Source organism: Anolis sagrei, chromosome 2, assembly GCF_037176765.1.
Source record: "Anolis sagrei isolate rAnoSag1 chromosome 2, rAnoSag1.mat, whole genome shotgun sequence".
NCBI classification, from domain to species: Eukaryota; Metazoa; Chordata; class Lepidosauria; order Squamata; family Dactyloidae; genus Anolis; species Anolis sagrei.
Genome location: NC_090022.1, coordinates 11,905,039 through 11,922,588, shown reverse-complemented (window position 1 = coordinate 11,922,588; position 17,550 = coordinate 11,905,039).

The following is a 17,550-nucleotide window of genomic DNA, read 5'->3' as shown; positions in this document are numbered from 1 at the left end:
AAGTGAGGGAAAGGAAGGAAAGGCCCTTCAAGGCTGGAGGGAGGCAGGACTGAGGAGGGAAAGTGCCTCGGAGAGCGGCAGCGGCAAAACCCCACAAAACAGCAAAAATACCATGATATATATTTAAAATTAATATTTTTTTAAATCCGCGAAACAACAAGTCCACAATACGTGAACCGTGAGTAGCGAGGGAACACTGTATTCCTGTCCTCAGGACCTAAACACCTAAAAGAAAGGATCATAAGCTTTCGCCCAGGTTTTCCTTTCTATAGCATCTTTCTCCGTCCCTTGTACTTGTGACTACTGCAGTGTTGCAACTCACCAGGAGTTCACCTTGCTTCCAACACTCACCAAGAAACCAAACATGGTAATAAACAGTTTATTGATAAAAGCCCATATAAAATGGGGAAAGTCGCCATAAGCAAATAGAAGGGTAAAAATCCAAGTGTTAATGAAGGAAGGAAGCCCCAAAGGCAATAGTTAAATCCAGAAAACAAAGATCAAAACATGAACATTAATTCCAAAATAAGTCCAAGAAACAAGGAACAAAACATGAGCATGAACCCAAAGGTATATCCAAAGAACAAAGAGCAAAACATGAGCACGAATCTTGGGTCTTGAACAAAGGCCTGAGACAGGAATTCTTCACTCCAAAATTTCTTGATCCAAAATCCCAACAGCTCTCCCACTAAGGACTGCAAAACATGAACACATTCCTTCGACCTTGAGAGGACTGCTTCTGCCTCTCCTTGTGGATTCTTTCTGATTTCCTGCATCTGAATGTCTGCCCCTCAGAAGCAGCAAGGTATCTCTGTCTAAGCCAGCTGCTCCCTCGTATGACTTAATGTTATCCTCCTCTCCCTGCCTGTTGGAGTCCAAAACAGTTCCACTTTCACACTCTGTCTCAGCAACAGCATCTTGCTCCTAAACCCCCTCCGTTCCCTCATCTATAGAACCATCTTGCTCCAAAGCCCCCTCTGTTTGCTCACCTACAGAACCATCAGGCCCTGAATTCCCAAACCCCTCATCAGCGTCTGGCTGAACCACAACATGAAGGTTCTGCTTTGTTCTTCCAACAGGAAAAGGACACGCAAGAGGGCTTTCTTGGGTACAATATCCACCTGGCTAGGTGTTCTATTTTTATAATTCTTCTGCAGCATGTAAATTTCTTGTATCTGACTCACAAACCTGTGCATATTCACAGAATTACATAGCCTGTGTATTTCTTTAACTTTCAGCCTTCCAACAGGTGCATATACACAAAACGCATTACTTACCTGGTGTCTTTGTGTGTTCATGTGTGTACATCACTGTTTAGTGTTTGCCTCAGAAGGAATCTCCAATATACACATACGTGTGTGTGTGTGTATCTATCTATATATCAGCCCTTGGCCCTGTGCACACATTGCTTAGCCTGTCTGACATCTGGGAATGCATGTCATCAGGTGAGTCTTTGTTTGGGAAAGACTTTTATTTAATCTCCTTATCCTGCACAGTTACACAAAATTGCCTAGCCCTTTTGGTATATTATTTATTTATTTAATGCATTTCTACCCCGCCCTTCTCCCCCCAAGGGGGACTCAGGGCAGCCTCACATAAGCATCATGTGATGCTGTCTATATATATATGTGTGTGTGTGTGAATTAGGCATATTTCCTAGGAATAGCATGTGGGGAGTGTGGGATAGTAGGTACACATTGGAATAAGCAACTCACAGGAGCAGGGTACAGGGTACAGGGAGTGTACAACTCCCTTGCTACACCAGCTCCACTGGCTGCCTATTAGCTTCCGGGCTCAATTCAAAGTGCTGGTGCTCACCTATAAAACCCTATACAGTTCTGGCCCAGTTTATCTGTCCAAACATATCTCCCCCTACGAACTGTCTAGGACCCTGCTCTTGGTCCCACCGGCATTACAGTTGCGTTTGGTGGGGAACTCCCTCCCCAATGAGGTTAGATCTGCCCCCTCCCTCCTGACTTTCCGGAAGAAGCTTAAATCCTGGTTATGGAATCAGGCGTTCACAGAATACTTTGTTTATTGGGAAAGACAAGCTTTATTGGACCGGACTTGGACTGCTTTGGATAGCAATTTTAATTCTGGTGATTTTAATCTGGTGAGTGGGTTCTTAATGTATATTTAGAATTATTTTAATTCTGTGGATGTATTTATTATTGGTGGAGCTCAGTCTGTGATTGTGTTTAAGGATCAGGGTGCTTTAGATGTGGGGAGTGGTAAAAATGAGTTTCAAGATGGCAATGGTCTGGTCAATGATCTTGATGCAGAGAATGACCAGGTGATCCCTGTTCAAAGTGTAGCTTCTTATGAGAATATCCCTGAAGGGTGTGGGGATGATGGTGTGCTCCCTGAATTGCTACCAGAGAATTCCCATGATTTGAAGCTTGAAAACAGTTCGGCACCTGGCCCAGCTGCAGAAATTAATGAGCAAATAGATAGACGGGAGGAGATTAGTCAAAACAGAAGAGCCGATCAGTGGCTTCAGTGACCCAGAGAGAGAAAGATAAGAGATTCGAAGCTAAAGCGAAACCAATTTCTGAGCACTTGGGACATACCTTAATGAGGACATAAAAGTCCCAAGTACAGGATATGTAGTCAGATGAAGCATCGTTTGGATATGTAGTTAGATGAAGCATCAAGTCAAGTTCTCGTCCTTGTTTCTTGGAAGCTTTGCTTGGGAAGATTCATGCTTCATGGTTTTGATTCTATAATTTTATATTCATGCCTTGGACTCATGTTTCCTGGTTTCTTGGATTTTATTAGAGAAGTTTTTGCCTTTGTTTTTCATGTACTTTGATGGACTGTTACCCTGGACTACTTTGTTCCGACTTATCTTCCTACCTAATTGGATTTACCTATTTCTTTAAAGTGCTTTTTACTTTACTGCTTTTTAATTTTCTTCAATAAAGGGATTGTTTTCCTACTCAACTGCATGGTGTTTACAGTTCGAGAATACACTTCCGTATAGTCCACATCTTTTACCTGTGTAAATCCCTTAGCTACAAGTTGTGCCTTATATCTCACCTTGCCATCAGCATCTATCTTGTGTTTGAAAATCCATTTGGTATCCATTTGGTATCAACAGCATTGTACTCTTCAGGCAATTTTGCTGGCTGATACATTTTAGCCTTTCCATACTCTTTAATTTATCTTCAGTCATCCTAATCACATTTCCTTTTCCCTCTGTGGTAAATTCTCAATTTCCTCAAAAGATTGAGGCTCATGGCTCACTAACCAAACCCTAAATCTCTCTGGTTTCTGTATGACCCTCATGGATCTTCTAAGACCTGCATCCTGACAATTCACCATTCACCATCATCCTGTTTTGTTGACTCTGTTTTTACCTCATCCTCAGGTACTAACTTAGGCGATCCCTCGTTGTCCGAGTAGGATTGCCTTCCAATCACCTATGGCGGTGAGTCCATAGGTGACTGTGGAGCCCTATTCTTGATCTGCATCTTCTCCCACAGTGAGGGCATCGGTTTCCAGGTGGAAGGTGGTCCTGGTCAAGGTTGACTTGATGCGCCTTCCTCTTGGCAAGTTTATCTCTTTCGGTCTCCATTCATGCCTCTTCAAATTCTACAGCACTGCTGGTCACAGATGACCTCCAGCTGAAGCACTCAAGGGCCAGGGCTTCCCAGTTCTCGGTGTCTATGCCACAGTTTTTAAAGTTCGGTTTGAGCCCATCTTTAAAACTCTTTTCCTGCCCATCAACATTCCATTTTCCATTCTTGAGTTCAGAGTAGAGCAACTGCTTTGGGAGATGGTGGTCGGGCATCCGGACAATGTGGCTGGTCCAGCGCAGTTGATGGTGAAGGACCGTCGCTTCAGTGCTGGTGGTCTTTGCTTCTTCCAGCACACTGACATTTGTCCGCCTGTCTTCCCAAGAGATTTGCAGGATTTTTCGGAGGCAGCACTGATGGAACCGTTCTGGGAGTTGCATGTGATGTCTGTAGACAGTCCACGTCTCACAGGCATAAAGCAGGGTTTGGAGGAAAATGGCTTTATAAACAAGCACCTTGGTATTCCTATGGATGTTCCGGTTCTCAAACATTCTCTGCTTCATTCAGAAGACTGCTGCACTCGCAGAGCTCAGGAGGGGTTGTATTTCAGTGTCAATGTTGACTTTGGTGGAGAGGTGGCTGCCAAGGTAGCTGAAATGGTCAACATTTTCTAATGTGACACCATTAAGCTGTATTTCTGGCATTGGAGAGGGGTTGGCTGGTGACTGCTGGAAGAGCACTTTGGTTTTCTCAATATTCATTGACAGGCCAAGCTTCTCGTATGCTTCTGTGCTTGTAGGTCTTCGTCTGAATGCGCACAGATGTTGTCATCAGCATATTGGAGTTCTATAACAGTTGTTGTAACCTTGGTTTTGGCTTTCAGTCCGCTTAGGTTAATAAGCTTGCCATCTGTCTTATTTATTTGTCCATTGATGATTTCCACTCCAGTGGGAAGCTTCCCATCAAGATGAATTATCACAGCAATGAAGATGGAAAATAAGGTTGGGGCAACAACACATCCCTGTTTGACACCTCAGGTAAGTCCACATCTAATCTGGTAGATTGCTTAGATTTAAATTAACAACAGGACTGTTTGGAATTTGTAGTTTGCTATCACTAGCCCATTCAGACTGAGTGTTAGTCTCTTGCTCACAAGTTTCCCCACTTGTGGTGGGTAGGAAAACCTCATGGTTTGCATGTACTTTCTCCCAATCCTAATTTCTTGCAAAATTGGTTGATTTAGAATCACTATTTTTCCATCTTTATCTAGGAACCTCCAAGCCTTGGCCCTCTGCGCATATCCAACCATTGTCAAGTTTCCTGGCTTTGTCCTGCCCTTTTCTCCTTATTGCTTTGGGCACAAATACCCATGATTCTGTCCCAAAAGTTCCCAAATGATTCAAATGTGGTTTCTTTCCATACATTAAATGAGTGTTCCATATAAGCTCAGACAAGAGCCTGTTAACCAAATAACCAGCAGTTAGGATTGCTTCCCTCCAAAGATTTTGAGGTTGGTCCAAGTCCTCTAATAAGGAATCATTTCCAGTTTGGATCTTTTTCACATATTTCTTTATTATTTATTTTATTTACAGTATTTATATTCTGCCCTTCTCACCCTGCAGAGGACTCAGGGCAGATCACAATGCACATATACATGGCAAACATTCAATGCCATAGACACACAACATATATAGACAGACACACAGAGGCTATTTTACTTTCCAGCTTCATGAGGGTATGATTGAATTCTGGTCACCGGGGGAGCTGTTCCTTCACTGTCCACTTGTGACACAGATAGAGTACTTCCTCATTCTTTTGCACGCTGCTGGAGATTTTTATGGCGTCGTAAATTAGTTAAATTAGCCTCCCCGGATAAGCAGTACCTAAATTTCATACTTGACAGATGTAACTGTATTCTGGCTGCAAAGGTTGACAGCAAGCTAGACAAATGGTCGGGAGCTTGCTCTAACCCGGGCAGGCTTCAAACTCATGACCAGTAGCAATTTTAATGTAGCTAACTTTCAACCAGCTGTGCCACAACCCATATCGTTCAATTTTCCCATTTTCAGCGCTCTGATAAACACATGTGTGCTTTATCCCCTCCTGCAATGAGAAAGTTTTTCAGACTTTGTGAGGTAAATTCCCCTCTGTCTGCTTTGCAATGCCTTCACTCTGGCATTGAATTGCCTCCTTACGTAGGCCATCTCAAAAATGTTATTCTTCTTCTTTAAAAGAAAATTACAAGCCAAATTAGAGTGGTCATCCAAAGTAAATAAACAGGAAACTGCCCCTCCTTCGTTGGGCTTAAATGGGCCAATTAGACCTGTATGCACCAATTTAAAGGGTTTTTCAGAGTTCCTCAAACTCTTCTTGCAAATTGGAGCAGACTGGGCTTTCTTCTTTTTGGAAAAGTTGCAGTCTAGAAATTTCTTAGTCTTTCAAATTCACACCGTCACCAAACACCTGCATTTTATATAACACCTTAAAGCTTGGATGTCCTAACGCCCTATGCAAATCATGTATGCACTCTTAGTCGTGGCTCCATAGGTGGCCCTATTCTTGATCCTCATGTATTCCTGCAGTGAGGACATCGGTTTCCAGGTCTGGTCAGGGTTGGCTTGACACACCTTCCTCTTGGCACATTTCTCCCTTTTGCCCTCCATTCCTGCCTCTTCAGCTGACCTCCAGCTAGAACGCTCAAGGGCCAGAGCTTCCCAGTTCTCAGTGTCTATGCCAGTTTTTATGGTTGGCCTTAAGTGGAGAAAGAAAGGGAGCCTTAAGGGGCACGACTGAACTATTTCTTTGCTGTGATGCTATTCAATTGCCAGTATTTACTCAAGTCTAATGCGCAATCGAATTTATTGCACACTTCAGTTTTCAGAACCCTGAAAATCAAAGAAGTATTTGCTGGCATATGCAATGTCCAGTGGCAAAAACTGCAGTCTTTACAATGAGTTTTTATTAGGAATTCAACTTTACAAAAGAAATCCCCACTATTCTTTGATAAGCTTTCACTAATAAACTAATAAGAACAAAACTAAAACCTGCAACTCTTGAAAAACCAAGAGTTCTTTGGTGTTTCAACTTAAATACTGCATTGGATGACACGAACCAAACCTTCAGCACCGTTCTCATCTGTGTGAAATTCAGTACCACTTTCCCCATCATCCTTGGCCTTGCTCCAAGGCGCATCACCCTCCCTGTCCCCCTTAGTGTTGATCCAGAGTGTGTCATCTCCACGACCATAAAGCTCATTTGAAAAGCAGCACTTTTAAACGAATTTTCACTCATTAGTCCTGGGATGCATTTCCTAGGCAACCGATATCCAACTTGTAACAACATGGGGTGCAGCACATTTAATTTTTCCTGTCAGTTTCAATTCCTTGGAACATCTGGTGGCACAGTGCGTTAAACCACTGAGCTGCTGAACTTGGTGACCGAAAGGTTGTAGGTTCAAATCCAGGGAGCAGGGCAAACACACGCTGTTAGCCCCAGCTTCTGCCAAGCTAGCAGTTCGAAAACATGCAAATGTGAGTAGATCAATAGGTACTCCTTCTGCAGGAAGGTAATGGCACTCCATGCAATCATGCTGGCCACATGACCTTGGAGGTGTCTATGGACAACACCGGCTCTTTGACTTAGAAATTGAGATGAGCACCAACCCCCCAGAGTTGGACATGACTGGACTTAATGTCAGGGGGAAACTTTTACTTCAATTCCTTGTTTGACTCAAAACGTCTTTTGTGATATTGCTCCTGGTCATAGGTTTTGAATGATTGATTAACACTAACATGTGGAGGCTGTAAAACAGATGATGTTCCTCTCGCGATGATGACAAGTTTGCTGTTCAGGTCACATATTTTCTACTTGATTTCATCTGTCAAGTGACCCTGTAATGTCTCGTGACAGCATTGATGGCAGATGGATAAGGGTGCTGGAATGACATCCCCATACGTTTTTCAGCAAGTCAAGTGTTAGAGACTCTCATCCTTCTGTTCCCTTGGCTTCGGACTATGACACCATAAGGAAAAAGCTTTTCATTTGCATTGGTCTTGGGGAATGTTTTCCTTTTGAATATTAAAAACAGTGGAAACCTGCATCCATCTGCGGTGAGAGTCAGTATTACAGTTACTCACTGCATCCCATATCCAGAGATTTTAACAGGAATGTCTATCATCCCTTTCTTTGCCATGGTGTAGTTACACAGCATAGAATCACAGAGTTGGAAGAGACCTCGTGGGCCTTCCAGACCAACCCCATTCTGCCAAGAAGCCGTAAAATCGCATTCAAAGCACCAGATATGTGTCTCGTCTGCATTACTAATCTGCCCCATCAAAAAGTTGTCGATCTTTCAGAGCTCAATCGCACAGCACTAGAATGCTCCAGGTTTTTCTTCAACTCTGCCTGGAGCTTCTAGCATAATGTTTTGCGTTGTCGTAAAGATAGTCCCATGCGCTTCATAAAGCGATCCACCCATCCACGGCTGGCCTTAAACACTTGCCTTGGAATACTAAGGGATGCGGCCACCTCACTAGCTTTAATCCTTATTGAATCACTTGTGACGGGTAAACCATTGTTCCTTCTTTCCCATATGAATTTCAGGACTTCTTGGTCTACATCGGGGTGTCTTCCATGCCGAGGGCCAGTGAATTTCTTCCTTGCCATGGTAGTAGAAAATATTGCTAATTTGTGTCGACGCCACAAGCGAACATTGCTCTCCGGTATGTTGAATTGTCTTGCCGCATGCCTATTCCCATGTACTTCTGCATGGAGAATCACTTCCTTTTTGAATCTAGCTTCATAGGAAAGCCTTCGCTTTTTGTCTTCAATTTGGAGAACAAGAGGACATTCTTTCTCATTTGGTTTCTCTATGGAAATTAAGACAAATAAAGACAAACATAACATAATTTGACACAGTTGTACATAATGTATATGTATTTTTTAGTTTAAGTAAATTTATCACATGTATAGTAATGTCTCGCTGCTTCGGATTCCCTTTTTGCAGACTTGCTGTTTCGTGGTTTTTTCTTTCTAATGCCAACAGGCCTCAGAAAGGGAGGTTGGTGTGTGGGCCTGCAATGCGGCAGGGAAGGCCTGCTGGTTACAAAGTGTGGCCTACTGCACTACCGCAGCCCTGGAAGTGACTCAGGAGGCGTTTATTGGGTGGACTCACAGTAGAGGCGAGTAAGAAAACGCGAGGGCTAGACTGCGCATGCGCACATGAACACTTCTTCTATATGCCCAATGGAAGTGGAGTGCTTTCTAAAAGTTGCTGCTCAACTAAAGTGACTGAAGGATTTTGTTTATTAGGTAAAGGAAAGGGGTTATGTAGTGTGCAAGTGCATGGGGAGGGTTTATAAAGACTTAAAATAGTGTATAACTACTGAAATCTATAGAAATTAAAATGTAATGTTTGTTTGTGGGATTAACATAACTCAAAAACCACTGGACAAATTGAGACCAAATTTGGACACAATACACCCATCAGGCCAACGAGTAACCATCACTCATAAAAACACTGAAAAACACAGCAGAAGAGACTTAAAGAGCCAAAAAAATAAAAAATACATTGCAACGCATGGGGAAAACCACATATATCTACGCAAACACACATATATTACACATATACACAAATATATACACACACATATAGACATATATACACACAAAAACATATACACAGACTGGGCTACAGCAACACATGGCAGGGAATGACTAATAATGTATAAATATTAAAATAAATATAGCATTCCTACTTCACGGATTTCCACTTTTTACGGGTGGTCCTGGAATGTAACACCCGCGATAAGTGAGGGAACACTGTAATTGTCATATATCCCTAGCTCAGGGTGAAAATTTACTAATATGGGACTGTGGGAGAGGAACACAGATGAAAGGTACCTGTGTCTCTCAGGAGTTTTGAAGGTCTCATGGATGAGGCCAGTTGGGAAATGCCTGCTGTTTTGCTCTTCACGGCCCCAAAGTTTCAGTAGCCATGATACTGTTATGCTTGGCTACAATTACATAAGCACTATACTACTTTTGGGCTGCATCAAAAGGAGTAGAGTGTTTAGATCAGTGTTCCCAACCTTTCTTTGGCCAGGGACCACTTGACTAGGGACCACTCTCCAACGTTAGTACCAAAAGGGGTACGAATCAGTTTTGGGTCAACTTTACATTCATTTTGGGGTGCTGATTCAGAAATTTGCATTGGATAGATCACATCAGCTCTGGTTTCTGATACAGAACATATGCCATGGTCAGTGACAGGGAAGGAGTGGCAGGTGGAGCAAAAATAAAATAAGTAAGAGGAAGGAGGCTTGTGGGTCAGACTTTCGTCCTTGTGGCCCACAGGTTAAGAACCACTGGTCTAGATCACGCGAACTCATCGTACACCTCTATTCTGCTTTTGCTAGGCCTCACCTGGAATACTGTGTCCAATGCAAGACACCACAATTTAAGAGAGATATTGACAAGCTGTAATGTGTCCAGAGCAGGGCAACTAAAATGATCAAAGGTCTGGAGACAGTGAATCCCTATGAAGAGCGGCTTAAAGAGCTGGGGATGTTTAGCCTGCAGAAGAGAAGGTTGAGAGGAGACATGATCACTAGTCTTGTGCATTTGTATGGAATTAGTACTTGTTTTGTTTTGTTTCATTCGTTTGGCCTCATTTTTGTTTGTCACTTCCAAAAACGGGGCACCTATCAGAACCAGCGTTTTGTACTGCATCCAAAACAACAACAAAAATTGGACCATTGGCAGCAATGGGAGGGCTCCCCATTCTCCCCTTCCCCTCCATTTTATGGCTAGAGGGGTGAAAATCACCACACACGGAGGGCATATCGACCACTTTTAGCCCACCAACTTTTAAAACGCTTGAGTCATCCCACAATTTTTAAGGATTTTTTTTCTTTCTAGAAAGGAAATTCCCTTTAAAACATTCCCTTTTGTTGTTGTATATTTTCTGGGCTGTATGGCCATGTTCTAGAAGCATTCTCTCCTGATGTTTCACCAGCATCTATGGCAGGAATCCTCAAAGGTTGTGAGGTCTCACTACCTCTGAGGATGCTTGCCACAGATGCAGGCGAAATGTCAGGAGAGAATGCCTCTAGAACATTTCCATATAGCCTGAAAAAACCTACAACAACCCAGTGATTCCAGCCATGAAAGCCTTCGACAATACGTTGTGAGGTCTGTTGGAAACTAGGAAAATTGGGTTTATATATCTGTGGAATGCCCAAGGTAGGAGAAAGAACTCTTGTTTCTTTGGGGTAGGTGTGAACATAGCAATTGGCCACCTTGATTAGCATTTAATGGCCTAGCAGTTCTCAAGGCCTGGCTTCTTACTCTTTGTTGGGAGGTGATTAGTTGGGCCCTGATTGTTTCTCATCTGGAATTACCCTGTTTTTGAGTTGTTCTTTATTTACTATTATGATTTCAGAGTTTTTTTTTAACAATAAATAAAAAACTTTCTTAAAAAACCTCAGTCACTCCCCAATAGAAGCAATGGGTTTGAGGGTAAGGAGGACACCTCCAGGACACTCAGGGGTCTCAGACTTTCTGGTCCTAAATCCTTCCAAGTACGGAAATGGGAAGATGCTCCTAGCTCTCCCCAGGATGGCTACGGGGGCCCTATGTCCCGCTGCCTATCCCATCCATCCAGTGCTCTCTGGATAAGGGTGAACTACAACTCCCAGATCCTATATCAGTCACCCCAAATCAGGCCTGTATACACAGTTGTCTATATTTAGGAGAAAGTGATGCAACTAATAGGCTAGACATATATTATATTAGTTTTACAGCTGCCCTGGAATGAGAGAGAGAAGTTAATTGCATTGTTTAATGCCTTCATACATTATATTTATCTTTGGGGGGGGGCAAGAGGACATAGGGGTAGGAGAACGTTATCGGGTGGCAGTATTAGGGAATTATTTTTGTACCTGATGTTTTATTTTAAATTGATTGGATTTAAATTGTTTTTTCCAAATTAAATAAGAAACTTTGCCTTTAAAAATATAAGGTATTATTGTGAATGAAAGGGAGATATACCGAGAGTGGATATGATGCTGTGCGTTTCCTCCATGACCTCATTATACAACGCTCTCTGACTTCGATCCAGGACATCCCACTCTTCTGGGAGGAAAGACACAGCCACTTCTTCAAAGGTCGTTGGAACCTCAACAAAGAAAACATTAGGGCAATCAACAAAGAAAATACAAAAGAGATGTAAACATGGGGTGACTAAATCTTATCTTACAGCCCAGGAATAAAAGCAAGGATTCCTAATAAAGGCACAATTTCCTTGTTTCTTCTGTGTGCTATCCAACCAGTCCCAGGAAATGAGAGAACTTTCCTTTGAATTCCACTTGTGGACAAGCGAAGCCAGGAGGAGACTTCTGTGGACCTCAGCCCTGGTTTATGGGCCTGCCTAGAGCTCTCTCTTTAGCTACCTTTGGAATCAGGATGCTGGATTAAATGGGCCTTTGGTTTGAATCCCATGTACCTCCTGATGTTCTGAACTACATCGAGGAAGAGATTTGGAGGTTGAGAAGTCAGCCTCAGGTTTGTATAATAATAAAACTTTATTTGCACCCCGCTACCATCTTCCCAAGGGATTCGGTGCGGCTTACATGAGGCCGAGCCCACAATACATCAGCAAAAACAACAACAGCAATACAAAACAATAAAATGAAACTCATAAACAAAAAACAAGCAGTAAATATTAACAATAGTATGACAACGCTTAAAAACCTATGGCTGGGCCAAATGTAATAATTAAAACTTTAAAAAATAATGCTGAGCATGACCAGGTGAAATATATAACTAGGATAGAATTTCGGAGAGGAAAGGGCGCAACTGGAGCCCCGATGGCACAATAGGTTAAACCCTTGTGCCGGCAGGACTGCTGACAGAAAGGTCGGCAGTTTGAATCAGGGGAGTAGAATGAGCTCCTGTCTGTCAGCTCCAGCTCCCCGTGCAGGGACATGAGAGTAGTCTCCAACAAGGATGGTAGAACATCAAAAAATATCCAGGTATCCCCTGGGCAACATCCTTGCAGACGGCCAATTATCTCACACCAGTTTCTGAAGTCACTCCTGACACACAAAAAGTGCCCAACTGTCCAAGTCTCAATAGATGAATGAGCCCCCTTTGTGGTTGCTTCTATTGATTTCGTTATTGTTCTTGTTTGCTACAACCCAGATACAGAATGTTTTCAATCTCAATACCTTTTCATCCAAAATATTTAGGAGACTCGCAGTTTTTATTTTTTGTTCATGAACTGTACTGGAGACAAGAGAATGGCAAACTCTCATCTATTCCAGCGATCCTTCTTCTTACCTTGAAAGATTCTCCTTTATGACAAGGAAAAACAGGAGATTGAGTCATTCTTGCCAATCTTTCTCCAGCTCCTGAGAGAAAGATCAAAGCAATGGGAAGCAAGTCACTCATGCTGATTTCAGAGAGTAAGACCGCAGCCCCCCCAAATCCCATCAGAGCAAAGCCATACCCCTGTGGAACACAAGAGATAGATGGCCTACATGACATAGACAGTATTTTTATCATATCAGGAGTGAAACAAGGGCACAGTTGTAATGTATTTAAAAAACACAGAGTTTTAAAAACTTGACATTCTATTAAATATCTTTTGACCAGTAGCTGGTCACTAGGAAGGCCTCTGGTGTTGCTATAACACGGTCCTCCATTATGCATGTGGCAGGGCTCAGTCTGCATTGTAATAGGTGGTCTGTGGTTTGCTCTTCTCCACATTCACATTTTGTGGCCCCATTTCTTAAGGTTGGCTCTGAAGTATGTAGCAATAGTTAACTTCCATAACTGTGCCCTAAAGACACTAAGTTCTAATTCTCATTGATCCACTAAACCCAAGGAATGGTAATTACCCAGATCCTTTCCCAGCCTGCCCTAAATCACCTGGGTTATTTTTCTTACAACAATGTCCCAGCCCATTCCACAAAATGAGGAGGGTGTGTGTGTGTGTGTGTGTGATATAGCTGTGAGTAGAACCCATCCCCCTCAGAGATCCTTACCTTGCAAAGTGGTGTCCCCTCGCTGAGGATTCTGCCTGGCATTTGATGGAGCCTCCCTTGCTGCAGGTAAATCAGGCTGAACATCCACAGAGTGGTTTTTCACCTGAAACAGTGGTGAGCATTCAAGAGTGTGTGAAGGAGAAATAGTAAAAGCTGTACATCCATTGGGCTGGGGGGGGGGGGAGGTTGAAGCTGACATTGGTAGAGTCTGAACCATTCAACCATCCATTCATGACTGTACCAGCAACTTGCTCTAGAACATGGTTCTCAACCTGTGGGTCCCCAGGTGTTTTGGCCTGCAACTCCCAGAAATCCCAGCCAGTTTACCAGCTCTTAGGATTTCTGGGAGTTAAAGGCCAAAACATTTGGGACCCACAAATTGAGAATCACTGATCTAGAAGAGAATAGTGTTATATTTTAGAGGGGGAAAGGGAGCCCTGGAGGCATGAAGACAAACACAGCCCATTCCCTACCCCACTACAACCATATGCTGCCCCTGAACTTGCCACAGCAACCAATCTAGTTCTGTATCAGTGGTAGCCAAAAGTTCTGCGATTTTCCTTAAAAAAAAAAAAAAGACAACCAAGGGAGATTCAGCTTATTTGAAACTCATCTTCCAAAATTTCTGAAGATGACTCCAAAATAAGGAACCCTTATACTGGGATACACTGGGGGCATCCAATTTCAATTTAGGTACAACAAATATTCTAGAGCAGTGGTTCTCAACCTGGGGTCCCCAGATGTTTTTGGCCTACAACTCCCAGAAATCCAAGCCAGTTTACCAGCTGTTAGGATTTCTGGGAGTTGAAGGCCAAAAACATCTGGGGATCCCAGGTTGAGAACCACTGTTCTAGAGGCTATGGAAGTAGTTGCAGTATGATTGAGAGGATGTCTCTCTCTTCTCTGCCTTGCATATGCCATACCTTCACCTGCTGCTGCTCTTCTTTCTTACTCAGAAGGAATCCTTCAGCCAAAGCCACCGCCTGGGAACAGGTCTCTGCCCCACATTCCCTGACCCAGCTTTCCATCTCTGGGGGAAGGATGCTCAGGAACTGTTCCAGCACCACCAGGTCCAGCATCTGAGCCTTGGTCTGCCTTTCTGGCTGGAGCCACTGGCGGCAGAGATGGTGGAGTCGGCTGCACAATTCCCGGGGCCACTCTACCTCCTTGTAGAAGAACTGCTCAAAGCCCTGAGACTGTGTGCCTGTGCTGGCAAGGTCTGGTCCATCCATGTTCCTGCTGCGAAGGAGGAGCTCTCTGGATCCAAAACTCTGAAAAGTCAAGAAATTGGGTTTACATTTGTTAGAGTGGGGGGGGGGGGTCTTCCTGATAGCCTTATATTCCCCTTCTGTTCAAATCTGTGTTATCCTTACTATTTATTTATGTATCATCTTTATTTATACCCCACCTTTCTCCCCATGGGGACTCAAGGCAGCTAACACTCCACACTAGGCAAGTTTAAAAGGTGCCATACAAAAGTTTAAAACAAATTAAATAGAAGCAGTATGGTTAAAAACTAGACCCTGGTATTCCTGTGTTCTTGGGAGGGGGCTGTACAGGCAAGTGGGCGCCTGGGCCTGAGAAATATATTGCAGCACAGTGGTGCAGTGGGTTAAATCCTTGTGCCGGCAGGACTGAAGACCGATTTGAAGACATCTGGGGACCCCAGGTTGAGAACCACTGCTATAGATATATATAAACCCCATTTTCCTAGTTTCCAACAAACCTCACAACCTCTGAGGATGCCTGCTATAGATACAGGTGAAATGTCAGGAGAGAATGCTTCTGGAACATGGCCATACAGCCTGGAAAACACACAACCTCCCAATATAATATAATTACATATTTTATATTATATGTAATATTACAATATAGTAGTTTAGAACAATATAGTAATATATAATGCCAATATTGTGCTATGCTAATAATATATTATATGCACATATAACTTGTAAGCTGCTCTAAGTCCGCTTTGGGGTGAGAAGGGTGGCACATAAATTTCGTAAATAAATAAATCTATATAAATAAAAATGTAATGTTAGTTTTTGGGATTAACATAACTCAAAAACCACTGGGCGAATTGACACCAAATTTGGACACAACACACCTATCAGGTCAACAAGTGACCATCACTCATAAAAGCACAGCAGAAAAGACTCAAAAAGCAAAAACAAAATCAATTACAACGCATGCGCAAAACCACATTATATAAGTAAAAATGTAATGTTCGTTTGTGGGATTAACAGAACTCGGAAAGCACTGGACGAATTGACACGAAATTTGGACAGTACACCCCTAACAGACCAATGGGTGTTCATCACCCCTAAAATTACAAAAAACAACAACAACAAAACAACCCAGCAGAACGGACTTAAAAATCCAAAAAATACACCATACACACACACACACACACTCATGCACACATACATACACGTGTATATACATATAGCGTGATCCCTGGGGAAGGCAATGGCAAACCACCCCAGTATCCTTGCCAAGAAAACTAAATGGACTAGTACAACCAGAGATATGTCGGTAGGAGCTGGGGGTGGTGACAGCTGACAGGGAGCTCTGGCGTGGGCTGGTCCATGAGGTCACGAAGAGTCGGAGACGACTGAACGAATGAACAACAACATATACTCAAGAACACACAAATATACACACACTCATCTACATACACACATATATACATATACACATATAAATATACATGTGCACACATACATGCACACATATATAAACACATATGCATATAGACAAGCACACACATATACTCAATATGTTGTTGTTGTTCATTCGTTCAGTCGTCTCTGACTCTTCGTGACCTCATGGACCAGCCCACGCCAGAGCTCCCTGTCGGCCGTCACCACCCCCAGCTCCTTCAAGGTGTGATTTGAATGCAATATTCCTGCTTCTTGGCAGGGGGTTGGACTGGATGGCCCATGAGGTCTCTTCCAGCTCTTTGATTCTATGATTCTAAGGTCAGTCCAGTCACTTCAAGGATGCCATCCATCCATCTTGCCCTTGGTCGGCCTCTATTCCTTTTGCCTTCCACTTTCCCCAGCATAATTGTCTTATACTCAATATACATATACACATATAAACACACAAATATATATACATCTTCAAACACATATATACACATACACATATACGCAAACACACATATATACATAGATACACAAATATTTAAACATATATACAAACACAAAAAACACATATATACAGACTGGGCCACAGCAACGCGTGGCAGGGGGTGGCTAGTACACATATATACACACAAAACACATATATACAGAGTGGGCCACAGCAACGCCTGGCAAGGGACGGCTAGTAAATAATAAATACCCACAGCCTTCCCTAGAAAAACAAGGGGAAGCTCCTGACTTTCCCTTTAACTTATTAAACCTCCCCCCTCCTTATTCTCAAATCTGTATCAACACTGCTACACTCTGCCTGGGAAGGCGGCGGGGCGAGGAGAACAAGGAGAAGGCCTCCCTCCAACCACCACCAAAGGCCTGGTCTCCATGGCAACCTCAAGAGACAGAGAGAGAGAAGGGCCGCCATCTTGGCCTTTCCCTCCAAAGGCCTCTCCAGCTCCCTCTCGGCCTCGCAGTCCCTCTGGACGGATCCTTAGAGCCCTCTCCTCTCGTTTACGAGTTCCCCCGGCGCCTGAGGCCCTCCCAGCCCCGGCTCCCCGCTCCATATACCCAGGCCTTCTCCTCCTCCTCCTTCTCTTCCTTCCTCCTTCTCCGGCCTGGCGGTCACGTGCTTCCTCTCTCAGCCTCCTCCCGTCACGTGACCGAAGCCCCGCCCAGGCTCTGGATTCAGGCCTTTTGTCCAATCACAGCGCTGAACGCATCTTGAGGGGGAGGAGCCTCTCTTTGCTCTCAGTTTCGGTATGGAGAGTAAACAAAGAAGGCCTCCCTCCTGGAAGAGCTATATTGACGCCTCCTTGGGTTCAAAATCCCACAAAGGCAGGCAGC